At 40.6% G+C, this 21,303-nt stretch overlaps 1 protein-coding gene across 1 annotated transcript in view; it reads left to right on the top strand.

Moving 5' to 3' along the window:
- The window catches only part of LOC126475244 (octopamine receptor beta-2R), a 785,384-nt gene that overhangs the window by 70,035 nt on the left and 694,046 nt on the right, over positions 1–21,303 (top strand). Inside the window, exon 2 of the mRNA XM_050102934.1 lies at positions 5,800–5,846. The gene's annotated coding sequence lies outside the window, so the exon portion shown is untranslated. The remainder of the gene's footprint in view (positions 1–5,799; positions 5,847–21,303) is intronic.

Below are 21,303 nucleotides of genomic sequence, written 5' to 3'. Positions count from 1 at the left end.
CACAATGACGCAATCTTATTCTGTCACCACTATAAACATAAATAAAATCACGACCGGTTTGAAATTATCGGCCCTTAAGGAATTTTTGTACGAATCCGCGACTGATATTGCCCTGTTACAAGAAGTTCTAATTTCGGATTTGGTAATTCCCGGTTTTGTCAGTTACATCAATGTGTCTCCCGAAACAAGTGTTGGAACAGCTATTTTGGTAAGGGAAGGGATTACAGTAAGCGAGGTGGAACGACTGGAATCCGGAAGGGGAATAGGACTAAATATCTATGATGTGACTATCATCAACTTGTACGCCCCTTCAGGAAGTTCTCATCGAGCTGACAGGGCACGTTTCTTCAAAGACGACTTGATATACTTGTTAAGGAAATCACCAAGACAGTTATTACTTGGAGGTGATTTTAATTGTGTTTTAAATCGAAAAGATCAGTTACCTAATTTTAATTTCTCAAGTGAACTAAAACAATTAGTTACTGGTTTAGAATTAAAGGATATATGGGAAATCAAATACCCCTCCATTGTTGAGTTCACTTATGTCACGGCAACATCACGTAGCAGGATTGATAGACTATATATTTCTAAAAATCTTGTAACTTCCGTGACAAAAGTAGAAACCATTCCTACGTACTTTTCAGACCATTCAAGTGTCTTAGCTTGCATAAATCTAACAAGACAGCCGGTTCGCCGATTCAAGAATCAGTGGAATTTGAACACTTCCTTGTTAGTTAATCATGATTTAGAAGATCTGATTAAAGAAACATGGGCAATATGCCTGCGAGCCCGTAGTAGATATGCCACTGCTATTGACTGGTGGGTTAAAATGGCAAAGCCAAAGTTGAGGAAAGTTCTTATTCAATACAGTGCCCAGAGCGCAAGGGAAATGAAATGCACTATAGAGTATTACTATTCCGTTTTGAGAGATCTATATGATCAACTCTCAGCAGGTTCCTCACTTCGGATAACAGACATCAAAAAAGTCAAAGCCAAGTTACTTAATATCAAGAGAAGTCAAATGGAAGGGTTGAAAATAAAATCGAAGGCAAATTCGGTGTCAGCAGATGAAACTACTTCCCTATATCATTTAGTGAAGCATACGAAGAACGGAAGAAGGACTTTTATTGAAGAAATTCGAACAAAACACGGCACGATTCGCAGAACCCAGCAGGATATCATGGACGAGATTTATCGCTATTATTGCGAGCTATATTCTGTACTTGACTGGAATACTCTCTTTCAAATTCTAAAGGTGGCAGGGGTAAAATACAGGGAGCGAAAGGCTATTTACAATTTGTACAGAAACCAGATGGCAGTTATAAGAGTCGAGGGACATGAAAGGGAAGCAGTGGTTGGGAAGGGAGTAAGACAGGGTTGTAGCCTCTCCCCGATGTTGTTCAATCTGTATATTGAGCAAGCAGTAAAGGAAACAAAAGAAAAATTCGGAGTAGGTATTAAAATTCATGGAGAAGAAATAAAAACTTTGAGGTTCGCCGATGACATTGTAATTCTGTCAGAGACAGCAAAGGACTTGGAAGAGCAGTTGAATGGAATGGACAGTGTCTTGAAAGGAGGATATAAGATGAACATCAACAAAAGCAAAACAAGGATAATGGAATGTAGTCTAATTAAGTCGGGTGATGCTGAGGGAATTAGATTAGGAAATGAGGCACTTAAAGTAGTAAAGGAGTTTTGCTATTTGGGGAGCAAAATAACTGATGATGGTCGAAGTAGAGAGGATATAAAATGTAGGCTGGCAATGGCAAGGAAAGCGTTTCTGAAGAAGAGAAATTTGTTAACATCCAGTATTGATTTAAGTGTCAGGAAGTCATTTCTGAAAGTATTCGTATGGAGTGTAGCCATGTATGGAAGTGAAACATGGACGATAAATAGTTTGGACAAGAAGAGAATAGAAGCTTTCGAAATGTGGTGCTACAGAAGAATGCTGAAGATTAGATGGGTAGATCACATAACTAATGAGGAAGTATTGAATAGGATTGGGGAGAAGAGAAGTTTGTGGCACAACTTGACCAGAAGAAGGGATCGGTTGGTAGGACATGTTCTGAGGCATCAAGGGATCACCAATTTAGTATTGGAGGGCAGCGTGGAGGGTAAAAATCGTAGAGGGAGACCAAGAGATGAATACAGTAAGCAGATTCAGAAGGATGTAGGTTGCAGTAGGTACTGGGAGATGAAAAAGCTTGCACAGGATAGAGTAGCATGGAGAGCTGCATCAAACCAGTCTCAAGACTGAAGACCACCACACACATATTCTGTACATCAAAGTAGTGATGCTTCCTTGGAAGAATTCCTTGACATCCTAACCCCACAGCTGACAGAAGATGACAACGAAAATTTTCTCGAGGTTGTCAGTGAAGAAGACGTGTATGAGACTCTGTGCGCCTCGCCACCAAAAAAATCCCCAGGACCGGATGGTCTGCCAGCAGAATTTTACATCCGTTACTGGCCAATAGTGGGTGCGAAAATCACGGACATTGTAAATGAGGTTATTCAGGGTAAAATGATTCCGGCTGAGTTTAAGGAGAGTAAAATTGTTCTGGTGCCAAAAAATAATGGAAACAAAGATTTAAATAATTTTCGTCCAATTTCACTGCTGAATTCTGATTATAAATTAATAGCTAGAATAATAAACAAGAGAATTTCATGCCTTACAGATAAAATTATTAGTCAACATCAGAACTGTGCGCAAGGCAGAACCATTTTTCAAAATCTAGCGGAATTCAGGGATATCATTGCAGTAACTTCTGTAACAAACATAAAGTGTGCTTTATTGTTTTTAGATTTTTATAAGGCGTTCGATGTAGTAAACCATGAATATCTTCTACAGACATTGAAGAAAATAGGTTTCAACGATAGGGTTATACAGTTGATTAAGAACATAGCAACTGGAATAAATGCTAAAATAGCGGTGAATTGTCAACAATCCAGGCCGATGCAAATACAACGAGGTGTTCCTCAAGGAAGTCCTCTGTCCATGTCGGTCTTCGCAATTTCGCTGGAACCTTTCCTCCGACATGTCCATGCTACATTAAAAGGCTTAACATTATCAGGAAACAAAACAGTTATAAGAGCCTATGCTGACGATATAGGGGTCATTATAAGGAATAATGACGAGGTAACCACGCTAGCAACAGTGATTGATTCGTACTGTAGAGCATCTGGAGCCAATGCAAACGGAAAAAAAAGTAAGATGTTAAATCTCAGAGGTTTTGATAATATCAACGTCGAGTGGGCAAACTTATCCCGACAACATAAAACACTTGGGATCACCCTGACAGCATGCCCTATGAAAATGACGGCTTTAAATTGGAAAGTTGCAGCAGATAAAGTGCAAGGAGCCATTGGAGGAATTTAACTCGATATATGAACCAAGTTCAAAGAACACAGTATATCAACTCATGCATCCTTGCTAAGGCTTATTATACTGCCCAGCTGTTTCCAATACCGAGAATGATAGCGAGGAGAATAATGTCCAAAATCACAAAATTTTTGTGGAAAGGTGAAGTGTTCAGAGTACCTGCTAAAGTAGCCACTTTAGATCCTAAAAATGGTGGACTAGGATTAACTGATATAACGGATAAAGCCTCTGCTCTTTTTATCAAAAGGCAAGTTAATTTAATAAGAGACTCGCGAGGAAGCATAACCAGCCAACTTTTCGACATCATTAAACCTCCAAGCCTGCTTCCCCCGATTGACGTGCAGCACGTGAGGATTTTCTATGTTGAGTTTAGTTATGTCAGTGTCGAACTCAGGCAGTCCCGACACTTAACATCGAGAGCCATAATGCGGGAACGAAAGAAAAGCGAAGGAAGAAACAAAATAGAACGACAGTTTCCAAACATTGAGTGGACTGAGATTTGGAAAAACATTAGTTCTAATGTGCTGACGTCTAATATAAAAACGTCATGGTACAAGACAGTTAACAACATAGTTAGCACCAATGAAAGACTGCACGCAATCGGACTCTGTGAAACAAATTTATGTCAACAATGTCATCTAGTTGACACAGTAATTCATCGATATACTTGCAGTGGTCACATGAATAGTTGGAAGTGGATCCGGGAGCAAATAGCTCTGATTACAAGAACATCCCCTGAGTATATATCGCTGTCATTGATACACAGGCCTGAAGCACGCTATTTCCCGGAAGCAAAAAATAACGCTGTGTACTCGTTGCTGGGAAATTTTGTTAACTACGTCCTTAACAAATTAGGATCCGATAGCATCATAGAGTTCAAGGTACACAAGCTGTGTGAGTTCCACAAAATTAGAAGCTATTCGAATCACAAGAAAAAGTTCGGCAATATGCTAAAAATTGTATTTGAAAGAATGGGCATTGGTTAATATAAAAAAGAAGACTGTGTTGACAGTGATGTATTGTAGTTACCTTAAGGATACTATTTAAGATTTTACAGTATATTTATGATGTGTGCTTTCTCTACTTCAGAGAGTAGTTTTTCGAAATTTATAATCTAATGTACAGAACTTATGTGACATTGAGATTGTGTGTCTAATAGTGCCAAACACAAATCATGAAAGGTGCATTATTGGCTTATACCAGAAATTAGGAAATAGACAGTTTTTATAGAAATCTCCTTATCGATTGGTTAAAACCATAAGATACTATCCGATAAATGTAATATTCAATGGCTGGCACATTGCCCTGTTCATTTTTGCAGTGAAAGACTGATTATATAGATCTGATCACTTCAAATACTTAGATTCAATTAATGTCCAGAAAGTGTAGTTGGAAGGCTAGTCAACTTTATTATATATCTCCTTTCCGCCATTCTCAAGTATTTATGTTTAATTTAATTCTTTCTGGTGATTTAGTCAGTAACACAATCTTCTGTTTTCTTTCCTTAATGTCAGCGCAATTGAAATGATCAAACCGCTTTCTTTAAATAACTTCATGTATGTATAACTTAGTATGTATTTGCAATGTGTAACATTGTTTTTTTAATAAAGGTTTTATAAAAAAAAAAAAAAAAAGTTGGTAGAGCACTTGCCCGCGAAAGGCAAAGGTCCCGAGTTCGAGTCTCGGTCGGGCACACAGTTTTAATCTGTCAGGAAGTTTCATATCAGCGCACACTCCGCTGCAGATTGAAAATCTCATTCAAGAAATATTTTGCTAACTTGTCTAAGCATGCGAACTGTTGTCATGGCTTAATGAAGCACAGTTAAACCTGAAGTCTTTGTCCATTTCTGTCAGTCGTTAAGATCAGTTCTCAATTTGTATTTTTACTTTCATAACTCTGTTTGCACACTCACATTTCAGATCACGAGATGTGTACTGATAAGCATTTTATGAAAATTGCCAAGATACCGTCTTGCCGTGCACATCGAAAGTCGGTAAATAAAATTTGATTTGTGACAGTCACGGCATTATTCCTGATAGCAAAAAATTGCAGAATAGACGAGCGTTCCGTGCGCACAGGTAGGTCTACAAATTTAATTACCAACAAAGTTCATGTCCACTGTAAGGTACAGTGATTGTCAGAGGGAATTTGTGAAAATAATATCATATCAGTGTAGTGGATTAATGAGAGCAAAAGATTTCGTTTGGATTTTCAAGCAGTTTTATCAAAAAATAAGTTGCATTAATTTTTATGTCCATTGATGTGTAATTACTATAACAATTCTGGTAGAGACAATGTTTGCAATACTAAAGTTAAAGATTAGCAATATTCAAGGCAAACATTTTCACCTAAGTCGCTTTGTTTTGCAGTAAGATGGTATACGTAAATTTAACTGAAAATTGAGTTCTCTCCGCAGACGAATCGCTTCATGTACCGGCATTCCTGCTTCTCACATCGAGTAACGTGAGTTCCACAAATTTTCTGTTCAGAATTAAATTTTCATAGTTCTGTTGCCCTGCACCAAGATTTCATATTTTGATATCAAAATAAGTTTTATACATTTGTCGGATACCAACATGACACTTACAAACACTGTACATATGCTGCTGAATACTAAATCGCTCTCTTCTACTGAAGCATTTGAAAGCAAAAACACCTAAATACAATTCACTTACAACTGCAAGTCTCTTCTTCTATGTCACCCTCAGCATCACGTTTGTTCTTTGCATAGTTCAAATGGTTCAAATGGCTCTGAGTACTATGCGACTTAACTTCTGAGGTCATCAGTCGCCTAGAACTCCGAACTAATTTAACCTAACTAACCTAAGGACATCACACACATCCATGCCCGAGGCAGGATTCGAACCTGCGACCGTAGCGGTCGCTCGGTTACAGACTGTAGCGCCCAGAACCGCAAGGCCACTCCGGCCGGCTCTTTGCTTAGTGTGGTTCACTTTGTAGCCTATAAAAGTTTCAGCGATCGCTGTACAAAGACTTTTCACATAATTATATAAATGTTTGCATATTAATTACTCATTTACACGAACGATTTACCCCACTTTCTTGTCAGTGACCAAAATCTCGCAAATGTGTCCACATGCATTAGGTTACATGTCCGACAACTTTCGAAAGAAATTTGCTACTTAATCACTAAATTACTTTCCATCGTCCTCTTGAGACACAATCGTTAATAATAGTTTCAATAATCGATCTCTCCACTACGGAATCACCTGTCTGTAAACAGAGGGACCACATGGTTTCTGGGATTTAGTAGCAGTCTGCAACTGTAATCCGTTGTTTACTTTCATAATGTTCCTTATAACCCCTTAAATCTGACACCTTTTCATTCACATATTATGAGACATTCTGATCCTCTTCGTCTCCTTTTTCCTTTTCCCACATATCATTATGTAATTCGTATTATTTGTTTTGAATTATTGTAATGGTACAAATCATGACAAACTCTTCACTATACGAGGCTAAATTTCGGATTAGGTAAGAACGGGGAACGAAATCTGCCGTGCCCATTCAGAGGAACTATCCCGAAACTTGCCTTTAGTGATTTAGGGAAATAACGGACAATCCAATTGTGTATGTCCAGATACGGATTTGAACCGTAGTCCTGCAGTGTGCTAACCACTACGGCACCTCGCTCTCTTTCTGGATGTTACAAAGCTGCAATCATCCTACGGTGATTTAAGGAGCGTTCAGCGAATTCCTGGTAATATAACAGCTTTCTTTTAGGCGTCACCCACTGGCGTCAGAGGAGAGAAACTAGCTCCATGCAGTCTATCGTCAAGTGTGCGACTTATGAGTAATTGTGTTCTTGCATTCGTTCAGCCACGTTTTACAAACATTCTAATAGCAGTGCCTGATCCAGTGTCACAATCAGTAAGTTCATCACTATCATGTCGATGGCTACAGAGTACAAACTGAGCAGGCTAGATTGAAGTTTTTTATTTGAGTATTTCTATTCGCTAAATGCGTTAATACAGTGTATATCTTTCTGCGGACTCGTGAAAAACCAAAAATCATACTGATTGATGCAAAAAAACACAGTATCATATTTTGTGTGTAGTTTCTCTGCGAAGGTCGTAGGTGTGACATTGATTAATAGAGGATGGCGTAAATATTTGCGGTAGAAAGTCACGTGTGGTCATATGGCTTTGCGATGGCCTAACAGTAGAGTTTCCTTTACTGTAATGGCGTACCGACCACGTCATCATAATGTTAATAGATATTGAACAAGCTAACATATGAAACTGGACTGACAGCAGAGTACCCTTTACTGTAAAGATGTATGGACTATGTGACAGTAATGTTAACAGATACCGAACAAACTAACATATGAAACTAGACTGACTTTCTTTGAGCTTGACGGATTTAGATGTCCCGGTATGGTTTTTAAGATGGCTGAGGCTGACGAATGAAATTCCAATTTGGTATTTCTTTTGACAACTCCGGACACCTCCCCTCCGACATCACCTCCACCCCACCACTGCTGACATGAGTTACTGAATTTAGAAAGATCGTAATATCATTTCACTCATACAAAAAAGTATCGAAAGGCTAGCGTCATCTGGATCACATCACTTGTACAAATATTTCTCCAGAACCTTGCTATATTCGGGTGCAGAGCCGTGTCAGATAACTATATGGAAATTTTTCTCTCTCGAGCTACGATTCATACGGAAACACAGGCTCTCATTAAAATGTATTATCAGCATTTGGGCAGTAAATAATGTTTTGGAATACATCGTCAATAAGAGAACGCACTGTTACATCTTTTGAGGAAACTGTCGAAGAGAATGAAGGTATTTCTTTGTGTAAAATTCATTCAGTGTTGAAGCGACGTCGCATTTCAGGAGAAATTCGATATTTCGAAGATTTACCCTATCCTTATTGTGACTACTGATTGCTTGTTTCGATTTTTTGCTTCTGCAGAGTGGCGTTCTGGCCTAGTGTAGGTGGAGTAATTTAATGCTATTTTATAGTCACACCTGTGTGGAAGGTCAAATCCAGAATATTTTCACTCTGCAGCGGAGTGTGCGCTGATATGAAACTTCCTGACAGATTAAAAGTGTGTGCCAGACCAAGACTCGAACTCGGGACCTTTGCCTTGCAAAGTCTCGATTCGGCACACTGTTTTAATATGAAGGTTAAATGTTTGCCAAGTAAGCCCGCATCGTTTTATGTAAACTGAACGTAGAGGGAGAAGAAAGGAAAGGAAAGGGAAAGAAATCACGATGTCAGCTGCATCGGGACTTTACGCGGAGTCAGCGGCGCCGAGTGAAAATGTGTGCTGGAGCGGGATTCGAATCTGAGGTCTCCTGCTTACTGGGCAGTTGCGTTAACTGCTGCGCCACCCGCACCCACTGTTTAGCGCACTTGCGCTCTCTAGCTCGGTGCGCCCCACGGCCGACCCATATTCTCACCTAGCACCACCCACCCGTAGCCGCCGTCCATGTTCTCCATGCTCGTTACTTTGACATTCCTGCGGGAAGTCGAACGTGATTGTGCATTCACATTGAAGGCTGCGGATTCATAGCCTATCTAGGCGACTCGTTTGTATGAGTATATGGCGTCTGTTCTTTCAGCCGCATCACACTGACGACAGCAAGAAAATATTACACTCACCAAAATCTTTGTGTTAGAATTATCTAAAATCACATTCTTCTACGTCGTCTAATATTGTTACAGGTTTACACACCTGCCATATTCATTTAAGGGGCTTATCATACTCAGAAGTCATTGCTAGAGAGGGGATACATTTAGTGACAGGGAACAGTATTAATGTTCAGTTTCAGTGCAACAAAATGACGTACATGATAAGAACAGCGATATTTAGACGCTCGACTTGTACAGGTGAAATTCATAATGATAGCATGCTGATGGCGCACGACCTTTGCATCACCAAAAGAAACACTTCCAATGAACTTGAAAGGCTGTAACACAATACGGTTTCTGCAAGATTAGTAAAAAGGTTCAAGTACATGGCTAAAGAATGAAAACCTCGTTAAACTTATGTCAGTTATTAGTCAGACAAAAGTACCTAATGTGAAAGATACATGACCTTACAACTTGGTGCTCGGAACAAAAGAGACAATTAAGAGAAAGTTGATTCGTACTTCGTTCTTCTTCACAAAAAACAGAACACGATCGCAAATCGGAAAAAATATTAATTAATTGCGAAGAGATAAATTCGGCATCAAGCATATCGTTCTACCTCTGACATGGTTAAATTATTGATTCTCTGGAGTAACTACACGTGACAAACAGTATTTCCATGCCGAGATGCATGAAAACAAGTTCCGATATCAGGTTTTTAATTTGTATTCCTCATGAGCGTTCTGTTTCAAGCTTTCGTCCTGTGGCTCCAGTAAGATTATAGATACATTCCATTACACATATCGGTGGACATTTTCACTGCTTCAGTTCCTGAAATTCTTGGACAGCACAAAAGCGACGCAGCCTAAGCAGGCAAGAGAATTTTGGAGAAGTATAGCACCGAAAAACATTGAAGCAATATTGATAGGACGACGTTAGTCATTTATTGTGTGCTTACTGTGGCTTCTTGTTTTAAAAGATATAACTTTTTATTTGATCTAAAGAAAATTTATGTGTCCTATTAGGAAAAGTTTCTCCCTGACATCATTTCCGCGTCTTCATGGTGGCTGTTTTGAGTAATTGGAAGTGAGCTAACAAACATTAGGCCGGAGGCCAAAGGCAGTGGTGGAAACGTCTACGACGATTCTTGTGTCTTTCCATCCGCAAATTACTCGCAATGTCAACAGTTTTTTATTTGTGCGTTTTTTATCATTAACAGTTAACTTAAGAAAAAAGTAAATTTGATGTATCAGTTCTAAATGTTGCCCAAGAGATGACAGGTTTAACGTCGTTTCCTTAATGACTCAATACCTTACTCGGATTAGAGACGCTGACGAGAGCCAGGAAAAAGTGTCGCTGGGCTGGTATTAGCGGTCGCGAACCTGACCCTGGCCGGCGCTACTTAGGCGCCTGTGTTTAATGTGGGGATCTGCGGTCGGGCTGCAGGAAAACACTTCCGAGAATGTTGCCACGCTTATGCAGGCCGCAAAAACAATAACGCAATCTTTCCGCGAGAAAGCATAAAATCCAGGGAAATTACAGTGTAACCTGAGACACCAGTAAAGTGGGCGGCAAGGAAGTCGTACTCAGCCGCCTGGAAATCGATGTGTATTCGATCCCATTCTATTGGACTCTTAACGTGGCGTTCATCTCTGGCAATGTAAACTGCCTGACAAAATAAATGAAGCACTCACAAAACATGGTCAGATGTCAACGTAACCTTGCAGTTCTCCGTGACAGGGAGAACGATGTCACGTTACTTTTATGTAGGCCAGCGATTTGGCCGTCTGGAGGTGGTATGAGGAGAGGTGAAGCTGAGTGCTAGCGGGCCCGCTGCAGAAGATCCGGTTACGTAGCCGGTACGGGAGAGTCCAGGTACAAAGGCAAGCAGCGTCGACGGAACTGGGTAAATCCCAAAGCTGGGAATTTGGAAAGCTGTTGTTCGCACGACGATAGTGCAGGAGATGAATCAAAAGCGGCGGAGTGTCAGACAAGCTGAAAGATGGCTTCTGACAGTTCTTCAAGAATCTCCGCTGAAGAGCCAAAGAAATTGGTACACCTTCCTAATACCGTATAGGGCCCCCATGAGCATGCAGAAGAGCCGCAACACGACGTGGCATGGACTCGACTATTGTCCGAAGTGATGCTGGAGGGAATTGGCACCTTGAAGCCTGCAGGCCAAGTCCATCGGTATGTACAATGGGCAAGAATGGATGCAGATGATCGGACAGCTTGCTTACGTGCGTGTCACCTGTCAGAGTCGTATCTAGACGTATCAGTGGTCCCATATCACTCCAACTGCACATCGTTACAGAGTCTCTGCTGACATGCACGGTCTTTGGAATCATGAGGTTATCTCCCTGCCCGTACACGTCCATCTACTCGATACAGTTTGAAACGAGACTCGTCCAATCAGGCAACATGTTTCTAGTCATAGACAGTCCAATGTCAGTGTTGACTGGACCAGGCGAGGCGTAAAGCTTTGTATCGTGCAGTCATCAAGGATACGCGAGTGGGCCTTTGACTCTGAAAGCTCATATCGATGATGTTTCGTTGAACTTGTTGAACTTGTTGATGGCCAGGTATTGAAATCTGCAGCAATTACGGAAGGGTTACACTTCTGTCACGTTGAATGACTCTCTTCAGTTGTCGTTGGCCTCGTTCTTGCAGGATCTTCTTCCGTCCGCAGCGATGCAGGAGATTTGATATTTTATCGGAGTCCTGATTTTCACGGTATACTCGGGAAATTGTCGTTCGGGAAAATCCCCACTTCATCGCTACCTCGGAGATGCTGTGTCCCATCGCTCGTGCGCCGACTGTAACACCATGTTGAAACTCACTTAACTCTTGGAAACCTGCTATTGTAGCAGCAGAAACCGATCTAAAGCAGCACCAGACACCTGTCATCTTATATAGGCGTTGCCGACCGCGGCTCCGTATTCTGCCTGTTTGCATATCTCTGCATTTGAATACGCATGCGTGTACAAGTTTCTTTGGCGCTTCAATGTATAATAATTTACAGTCAAGCATTAAATGAAATCTGAATATGTCTCTGATCTCAAAGAAATGAGACGCATCCGATAACACAACAATATTTCAATATCTTTAAAAACGCAATCCAATGACACAATAATATTTCAATATCTTTTAAAACTGCAGACGTTAGTATTACACAGAGACGAAACTTTTTGTCAATGAACTTCTGAAATAATAACATTTAAACGCTATGTACGACTTGAACAAACGGTATCTCAGATGATAGCATTGCACACTAGCCTTCGTCCCAGAAAGCCATTCGTACTTTATTTACTGCTCATGATGTCATTAATACCTTTTTTATTATGCATGTGTTTATCAAAACGTCGTATTCCACAATTCCACAGTATATGAATACAGCGTGGGCACATATCTTGACATACTCGTGTAGTTATTTAATGAGCAGTTCATCATTTTTACAGTAATGTTATTTAAATTTTGATTGCAAGAGCTGTTAAAAAACTGTGCTAATTTAAAAGTGGTCACTCGCATGTGTTAGTGGACACTAGCATAGAAAACAACCAAAAGACGCTTCTTTCAAGAAGGGATAAACAATTGTTTAAATAAAATTTAATAACCATTCGTTCTCATTTAACACGTGCGCTCTTGTAGAAGAATGCTATCTGATTTATTTGTGAACAAACCTTTATTTGTAATTATTGTGAATTATCTGAGTGTGAACGATATTTATATTTTGGTTTAGTCTGTGAAGTGGTGAAATCACGTCTGTAAAACTTGGGAACGGTGTATTTTTGATGGGGACAACCTTCTTCATAATGGTTCAAATGGCTCTAAGCACTATGGCAATTAACATCTGAGGTCATCATCCCCTAGACTTATAACTACGTAAACCTAACTAACCTAAGGACATCACACACATCCATGCCCGAGGCAGGATTCGAACCTACGACCGTAGCGGCTGCGTGGTTCCAGACTGAAGCGCCTAGAACCGCTCGTCCACAGCGGCCGGCCAACCTTCTTCCTATGGAAAAGCAGACGTTAGGGGAACACCATGAGAGTCAAATGGAGACTGGAACTTTTAGAGCGAAGGGCTCAAATGAGCTATTCTGGACACTTTTCCATTTGTGCTTGAAGGAGGTAGACCTGCCTGTGATAACGAGTAGTATTCTCTTATGATGAATAGCCGCCACCATACTTCAACTTCTGAACTGGCTTTGTACTCAGAGTTGTTTGAATATGCTCCAGAGTAGGGCCTTAACTTTTCACTTGAATTACGGAACCGAGGACAGACAGAGTATGAGTTTCTATTTGTCACCCGCATTTATTAATTTGTAAATCATCATGTTGCACTCTGAACTGTTTTGACCTAGTGAATATTTCGTGTACTGTTATTACGAAATGAATGTAATGTATCTTTGATTACAGTTTAGTTTTGGGATTTTGCTACCATTCTCATAATGCTCTTAACGTAACTTTCGTGCATTTGATAATCGTATTTTCTGTCTGTATTTTAACTGAAAGTGCAATGTAATTTCTTAAATAAACGTTATTCATAATAATTCTCTGTCGTCTATATCAGTTACAGACATTAGAATACATCTTTTATTATCAGATTATTCATTTAACTTTTATTTTTTTGTGATTTTTTTTTTTAAATCGCAATTGTAGCCAATCCACTAGACAGTTTGACTGAAGGATCATAGGTCATTATTTACAGCGAAATAGCTGCGGGGGCATGAAAGCAAACGTCCGCAGCTCGACTCTATGACTACATCTAGCTATTCTTTTCAAACGGATTCGTGCACAGTGGAAGAACGTAAGTGTGAGTAACCACAGGTAAAGACGCATCTGGTTTGCTCGAAAGGGATGCTGTTTGGAAGAGCAAGTACTCAACAGAAAACCGTTGGGTACCATTGAAGCGACCACCAGAGTTCACTAGTTCTGTTCATGTCTAGTGTTCTCATCAGACCTGGTCGGTTACACAGAGGGCGTTAACACCGTCAGATTTTGAGAGCTCGCTGTGAAGGATACGGTGTTGCCGCGTACTCGCACGAGACAGCGCTTTCTCTACCTGACAGAATTGGAAATGCGGCTCATCATGGCTCTCCACTTGGCCCATTGGGTAAATCGTGCAATATTTTTATTTGTGAATGAAGCTTTTCGATGTGACAGTGGGCCGATTTTGTACTGGACTGGAGTGTATGGGCAGGTGCACTCACGGCCAAAGCTCGGGTCAACCTCGCCTGATCCCTCCAAGGGAGGATCACCGTATTGTAAGAAAGTACATCATAACCCGTTAAAATCTATGCTCATCATCAGATAACAAGCAATGAATTTCCAGCAACACCGCGCACCATTGGTCAGCTACTGTCAGCGACAGAACTGGGGAGTTACTATCTCATGTGTATACCATCGTTAACATCACAATTCAAACGGCTGCATTTAGAGTGGCGCCGTGATAGGAAAGCAAGGAATGGTCATGGGTGTCTTCGAATTGTGATCGGCACCGAATCTTTGTTCTTCGTTTCCCGATTGTCCATTGTCGGCAAGTATGGCGGCTAACCGGAGGGGGGGGGGGGGGGGGAGGTTCCATTCTTCCAGTGTTCCTGAGAGGCGGAGCGGTGTTACCACTGGCGTCGTGTTATGGATAGCCACCAAATCACGACTGAAAGTGATTGAGGGATTTCTGACGGCACAGCTGAAACTCACAGGCTTCCTGCGTCCTCATGTATTATCTCTCAATCGTCGTATCGTTGTGCCATCTTTCCAACAGGATAATGCTCATCCACACATTGCATATATCTCTACGAACTGGTGGCACGGTGTTGAGGTACTACTGTGGCCAACATGATCACCAGGTCTGTCCCTGATACAAAACGTGCAGGACTAACGTGGACGCCGACTCTGCCCCAGTGCCAATATCACGGACCAGCTACAAGAGTTGTGGTCCAGCTTGCCTCACGCGTTGGCAGATACAGTGGCTTTATGGCAGCCTTTCTAATCGGTTCAGAGGGTGCATGTAGGCCAGAGATGGTGCAGCGGCATGCTGGTAAGTATACTCCCGCTATCAAACTCTTTCTAAATTTGACTCGATTTTAATCACCGATATATCATCACATATCCTTTCAGTCCCTCACGTTTAGTTTCCTCCTCTCATTCTGGATATTTCACTATTTTGTCAGACAGTGCTTGTGCAAATAAATAAGTGCGGATTCATCGTTAACTGTAGTCCCCAATGTAATTGGACAGATAAATCAGGTCCTAGGTTGGAGGAAGGCAAGTCCGTGCACCATTCAGTGAGACTATGCCTAGTATACTAGTGCAGTTTTCCAATACCGTATCTGCTTGTGGAGTAACGACATATGGTCTCTTCATAAATTTGAGTCAAGTATCCGTGAGACAACGAAGCACTTACTTTGGAATATCTTACGAACACTTATGATATTTCGACACTTCCTTCTGAAGGCCATTTTTTTAGAAAAGCAAATTTAGGTATTCCTGTTGAGAAGTGCGAGGTAGTCACTTACCACATTCCCGAATGTTTGACCTTACCTCTGACATTTAAAGTAAGGTGGGCTATTGATTAAGTCACTGTGCGCGTATTCAGGAAGATAATAAATAAAATTTTTCCCCCTCACCCCGATTTCACTTTTACATGGATTCATTCCTTTGAAATTCTGCGACAGCGTTTTAACAAATTTCTTATCCATTTTGAATTTGTGACAATGCTGTAATGACGCGATTATCCTTCTTATTTCCGTTCATTAGAAAATCGTACTGTAATATATCACATCCAGTCACTGCTCATCAATTTCAGTAAACCTGATAATTGAATTCTAATACCCTGTACATAGCATATAATACTGTGGTTACGGTTGAGTAAGCAAAGGAATAGCATAACACTGGTAAACATGTCACGTTTATGTTTTTGTTTTCATATACATGCATTTTATTCAGAATAGTGTTGTTTGCGAAGAAAATAATTACCTGAACTGGTATATTTGTTTACCTGTGTGTTGAATGAATGCTGCCCTGTAGCTCCTTGTACTGTTGTGATTTCCGCCGTGTACTTCGAGCAGTGGTACCGTGGATACTGCACTTCATTTTCTTAGTGACAATTGACAGTGTGCACACCGTTATCATGGCTCCAAGAGTGGAGATATCCATAGACAAACGTGCTGCAGTTGTCGCATCAGGACACCAGGTTTACCTTTGCCCCAAATTGTGAAACAACGTGCCGCGTGTATAGCGGAAGCATAAAACACCCTCCATCGCACAGGAGACAACAGGTAGCAATAAGGACCTACCACGACCATGAAGACCTCGTAAAAGTCTGAAAGTAATGACAAATTCATGAGAATTACTAGTGAGAGAATAGCTTCAAAGCAGCAGCACAAATACGTGCAGAACTGTTAGAAATGGCCAAGAAATTCATATCTGTTTGCAACAGCAAAAAGGAGACTGGCGCCGGCTTGAAAGGACGTGTGGCAGCGAAGAAACCCCTTCTGAAGCCCGTGAATGAAAGGTACTCGAATGCGCTAGAAAGTATAGTAAGTGTATACATGAAGAGTAGAAGAAAGTGTTATTTACAGGTGTTTCGAAATTCGGAAATTTTGGTATCAGATTAAAGACATTTGTTCCTCGATCTGATGGAGAAAGGGTGGCTCAACAGTGCGTTCTAATAACACTTAAACACAGTCGAGGCTCTATTATAGTTTTGGGGTGTTTGCAGGAGATATAGTGGGCGATATCGTGAAAACAAAAAATGGCTCTGAGCACTATGGGACTCAACTGCGGAGGTCATTAGTCCCCTAGAACTTAGAACTAGTTAAACCTAACTAACCTAAGGACATCACAAACATCCATCCCCGAGGCAGGATTCGAACCTGCGACCGTAGCGGTCTTGCGGTTCCAGACTGCAGCGCCTTTAACCGCACGGCCACTTCGGCCGGCTCGTGAAAACAAAAGGATCTATGGACCAGAAGCACTCCCGCCGCCTACTTCAGTATCTTACGACACTATGTGGATTGCGTTTAATAGGGTAGGGTTTACATTACAATAAGATAATGATCCAAAAAATCGGTCGGTGTAATTTAAAAAATACATTGCATAAAAGGGAAAACAGAAGGTACTGAAGGATGCAGCGTGACCGTCCCAAATACCTGATTGTAATCCTATTAAAACGGTCTGGGAGGAAGTATACAGGCTTATCCGGAAAGTTCACATACAAGCAAGGAACGTCTTTGGAGTGTCGTTAAGGAATCATATAGACTCACGATATCTACAAAAACTTACTGACGGCATGGCTGGAGTCTGTGGGGAGGCATGCTTTGATGAAAGTAAAATAGTATATGTATTATATATGTTAAAAATTATATAATTATATTTTTGGAGAAATGAAGTTTCATGTTCGTATTTGAAATATCAAATAGCAATCACGGTTTACTGAAATTAATAAACGGTACCGTAACTCTGTATTCTACCGCTGGGTTGCTATTCTTCTATCATCCGTTACTGTTTCATACTCTGACACTACTGAGCAGTAAATCTCTTTGATGTCATTATTAAAGTTACAATTCGAGGCACTCAAACGGGAATTTTCTGACAGCAAAATGGACCGTCGCCTGTCCAGGACAATGGTCCTACTGGCATCGCTATCGAGACCTTACTATGTTAACAGCTTGTGAGTGGATTAGCTCATAAAGTTGTATAATCTGATTTTTTGAGTCTTTTCTGGGAGTTCCCTTATTTACGGTATCTGCCAGAACTTCCTTGAGATTCCCATCATACTCACGATGTTTGCCTTATGGCAGTTGAACTACACCGCCCGCTAGCCTTTGTTAACTCACTGGGCCCGTGCTCGGAGCTTAAACGTTTACGAGCCTATACTTCCTGCTTGTGTTACTCGTAATTCCGACCGAGCGAGGTGGCCCAGCAGTTAGCACAATGGACTCACGTTCGGGAGGACGATGATTCAAACCCGCGTCGGGCCATCCTGACTTAGGTTTTCCGTGATTTCGCTTAATCGCTTTAGGAAAATACTGGGATGGTTCCTTTGTAAGGGCACTGCCGACTTCCCTTCCTACCTTCCCTAATCCGGTGGGACCGATGACCTCGCTGTTTGGTCCCCTCCCAAAATCAACCAACCAACCAATCAATCGTAATTCCAACACTGCGTACACTGCGACTTCTTTAATCCTGGGCTTCATATTACTTTGCTTTGAGAAGCGTTTCCCAATTCTCGTGGCCCAATACTTAATACTACTCCTTCGGACACATGTAAATAACTTATTGAGCCATCGGTTTTCTTTATTTGCTTTTATATTTGCCTTAACCAGTAAGTGTTTATCAAAAGACTGATAGGTTCTATCATCCTTAAATCGCGGATTACTATCAAAATGCTGATAAATGTTGCGAATGTTTATGACTGTCTTCTTAGAATCTAAGACCCATTGAAGATGTCAGATTAACAAACCGCCTTTTATGTTATTACTAAGACGAACTTCAGATATTAAGAAGACAATGACTAAGGATCGACTAAACATAAACAAAAAACTAAAGATGGTTAAAACAGAGCTTCACCGCTACATCTGTTGCACAGTCATGGAAAAAGCAATGAATGCGATATTCACTAGGTCTCACCTTTGATCTGCCAGTACTCTTCTTACCTGACTAGACGGTAGTAATTTCCTTCTAGCGTGTAGAATACTTACTGCTATTGGTAGCTGTATCAACTTTAATGTAATTTTCAGTACCTGCTTTTGAGGGGACGTAATACAACAACCTTCGGTACGGAGTGTGCAAACACCAACCACCTGTGATATTCGGTGTTATTTCCAGCCCTTATCTTTCTCGTGAAAGAAATCTAAGCGATTCCAAGGAGTTCAGTAAGTTTTAACATCTTTACCAAACATACATGACGAGCTTCAGTTAACGTGCTGTCAGAGACAACCAATTCATTAATGACAGAATTCGTCATCCTAACTGAAAAATCTGCGTTGCCTATTTTGAATTCACTTTGAAATCAATCTTCTTCTTCCAGTAACTGATCTAGCATTCTATTAAGCATAATAGAATATCCTCCACTAATTAATATTTGTGAGGAGCAGTTTCTCACATATTAGAGTTTAATAGTGCAGCTTCCTGGTGAATGTATTCTTCTTATCTTTAATAACAGACTTTGCTTAATTATATAGTTCCATATTTCACGAAGACTATTTACACTATGTGATAAAATAATCTTCTATCGATGCAACGTCCTTTAACATTGATTTGCATTTGTATTTACTGAATAAAAGATGGCTTATAATAAAGGAGTTGTTTATCTTCCTGCACACCACGTAAATTTCCTTATAACATACGAAAGTTTGATGGCTTATAATAAAGGAGTTGTTTATCTTCCTGCACACCACGTAAATTTCCTTATAACATACGAAAGTTTGCTGGAATGATGGCACGGAGCAGAATCTAAGTGCAAACGCTGTTCATGATGAAACCCAGATTCAATGGAGTTAAACCGTTTCGAAGCAGACGCCCTCATTTCCTAAGGATACGTTTTACCTTTTTTATCCTGTGCAGTAATGACTAATTAGTCGGCCATTTACCGTTACCGGACTTATGTTCATATTATTTCGTAATTTTTATTTGTGTTACATGTTTTTCCTTGTGAAAGTGGAGGCATAGTTCATAAACATAATATTCAGACGTGATACTGTTCTTTAATTTTGCATGTCAGTCTTGTTCAGGTAACAGTACAGGAAGTCAACAAAAAAATGGTTCATTGGCTCTGAGCACTATGGGACTAAACTTCTGAGGTCACCAGTCCCCTAGACCTTAGAACTACTTAAACCTAACTAACATAAGGACATCACACACATCCATGCCCGAGGCGGGATTCGAACCTGGGACCGTAGCGGTCATGCGGTTCCAGACTGAAGCGCCTAGAACCGCACGGCCACACCGACCGGTAGGAAGTTAATAGTTAACTGCAAGCAATAGAGTGCACTAGCAAATGACATTGATTAACTCTCCACTAGTCAATTTAATCATTGTTGACATGAGTGAATTCCCTCACCAGATGCTATCAGACACAGTTAGTTAAACGAAGAACAGAGAATGAGACGTTACTGTGTTCTTCATTCGGCACAGCAACTCAATTTACAACTCACGATAAAGGAGAGATGATTCTGTCGTATTGGTCTAACAGGACGGGATACCTAACCGCTAATAAGACCTAATGTCATACCTTTCGTTGCTACCACCAAAGCATTTATTTTTTTGCAAAAATAACATAGCCAAAAAGTTAATTTCTAGTAGAGATTACTGGCTGATATGATTATATTGAACAGAGGATATTATAAATCGTGTTTGTATGTACAGAATTACACGAATACAGTCCGGTAGAATCGAGAGGGTAACCCACTATTGAAAGATTGTCGTGTGTATAAAGCAGAAGTGATGAATTTACGCATACGAAAAGCCTACTGGTTTAGCGAACGCTATCGGAGTTACTAACTTTCGCTCCAGTAACTGAACATTCTTTTTCCCTCCGCCGATGTAACTTTAATTAAAACTGACTCGGGGGCACTTCCACATCATCAGATCAAACACTTCAAGTAGTACCAAAAGTCGTTTCGGAAGTATTTTGCCGGAATTCCTCCGGCGGTAGAATGTTTTTGCTTCTAATGAGTGTCGTTGCACCGTGGTATTCAGTCCAAAGATTGGTTTGATGGAACTCTCCACGATACTCTTTACTGAGAAAGCCTCTTCATCTCCAAATACTGCTGAAACCTAGATTCATTTGACTCTGTTTGCTTTATTCATCCCTTTGTCTCTTTCTTTCCAATTTCAGCCCCTCCTCCCAACTACCTTACGATAACAAGTTGATGATTCCTTGATGTATTAGAATGTTCCATTAAAGCACCCCTTTGGTTAAGTTGTGCCTCAAATCTCTTCCCAACTACAACGCCTCCACATTATGTACACATACTACTCCTGAGGATTCTTCTGTAACACCACATTTCAGAACCTTCCAATGTCTCCAGGTCTCTTCCACGTATATAACAAGACGTCATTATTCTTAAACCAACTATTAGGGTTGATTAAATTCAGCTCTATGTAAAATTCTATCATGCAGCTTCTTCTTTCATTCCTTTCCCCCAGCCCACATATTCCTACTATTTTCCTTCTCCTCCATTTCCTGTTTGGAACTGCAGTCACCACCTCAATCAAATTTTCTCTCACTTAAGTATCTGAATAATTTCTTTTATCTCAACCTAGATTCTTCTTGTCTTTTCATCATGTGCGGTGCCAGTTG

The sequence above is a fragment of the Schistocerca serialis genome, chromosome 4 (assembly GCF_023864345.2).
Source record: "Schistocerca serialis cubense isolate TAMUIC-IGC-003099 chromosome 4, iqSchSeri2.2, whole genome shotgun sequence".
NCBI classification, from domain to species: Eukaryota; Metazoa; Arthropoda; class Insecta; order Orthoptera; family Acrididae; genus Schistocerca; species Schistocerca serialis.
The sequence above is the reverse complement of the archived record's forward strand: the minus strand, read 5'-3'. Positions and strand labels throughout refer to the sequence as shown.